We start from the raw sequence: 1,578 nt of genomic DNA, 5'->3' as shown, positions 1-1,578 counted from the left end.
GCCACTGGCACGTGGAGGCGCCTTCTGCGTGGCCACTGGCACGTGGAGGCGCCTTCCGTGCACGCGCTGGGAGATGCGCTGGAGATCTGCTGTAACTTGATGAAACTCTACAGTGACCGACACAGCCTGGAAATATCAACAATTAAGATAAGTTGGGTATTTCAGGAATGCACAAAGTACGTGTAGACAATGCCACATCATGCCACGTGCCACATGCACCACTGGAAAATGCACCTCAACCTATTGCAAACTTCATTATCTAGCCAGGCACGGTGCTGTACCTCACAGGACTCCTCCAGCACCTCGGCAGCTGAGGCAGGAGAATTACAGGCTCAAGGTCAGCTTGCGATTGAGATATATATGTTCAATCCTCAGCACTACAAAAAGTTTCAATTTATAAAACTTTACGCACCAAAACACTGACCATACGTGGTACCAATTCAATTGCAGGAAACAACAGTAAGCAGAAGAGCAAGTGTATTTGCTTGACCTGCGCCACACTGGGAAGTAACTGGGCGCCACGCAGGCCTGCTGTAGCGAGCTCGCATGCCTTGAGCATCCCCATAAGGCACCCTGCGGTGCCACCATCTCCGTGACATGCCTAGGGAGGGATTTCCCCAGTTCTTGTGCACTCCCCAAGGCCAACCACGTCGGACACAAAGTGCAGCTTGGTGGCCGCTCGTGCACATGAGGCCTCGGGACAGGAGCTTCGAGCAGTGAAGCCCTGGAGGAGCCACGGCTTCCCACGGACTTGAAGCCCTCTCCTTCTTACTGTCTTTAATTGGGCAGCTCCCGAAGTAACAGAGCATTTCATGGGGATCCTTACACTTGAGACAAAAAGAAATCATGAAATGTTGTCATGGATCATGCCGTGTGAACCCAACAACTGGCGCACATGAGGGGATGCTGCTGAGCTTCCGCCCCTCGCAGGCACGGTTTGCAGGGCAGCCTATTTAATGACGTCCTCCCAGCCTCGCAGCAGACACAAGGAAGCTGACCGGAGGGAGGCACAGACAGGCCCCGCAGAGCCCTGCTACCACCCAAGGAGCTCGACACGGTCCACAGCGCTTTAGACCCTCCCTTACGTTCAATGTTTCCTCACACTCACTGGCAATAATTAAAGCTCTCTCATTTTACAGATAACTTCCAAGATTCTTAAAAAGAAACACAGCATATAAATATAAAATGTATAGACATTTATAAGTTTCCTTGTATATGAAATCAAAGTGATATATCAGATAATCAGGGCATATGAAAACAAGTTCATAAAGTTAGGCGAGAACCTTTTTAGGGAAAAAGTAATCCCTGAAGGAACACTACATGAATATATGCGTAACATGCTTTAAACTGTAATAATTAAAATGCGGAAGTGACAAAATAGCTGAAGAGGCAGAGAGTAGGTATCACTTCTTTATCACTCACATGAAAATACATCACAAAATATATACTTAAATACTTTTTAAAGAATACTGTAAGAAGGCATGATGTTTTTTCTTTCCTTGCCGATTATCAGAGATTAAAGATTTCCCAAGCAAAAAGCCATTTGTCAAATACTGTCAAGTAAAACGACAGAAAATT

This window comes from Octodon degus, unplaced genomic scaffold (genome assembly GCF_000260255.1).
Source record: "Octodon degus isolate 3935 unplaced genomic scaffold, OctDeg1.0 scaffold00429, whole genome shotgun sequence".
NCBI lineage: Eukaryota > Metazoa > Chordata > Mammalia > Rodentia > Octodontidae > Octodon > Octodon degus.
This window is presented reverse-complemented; position numbering follows the sequence as displayed.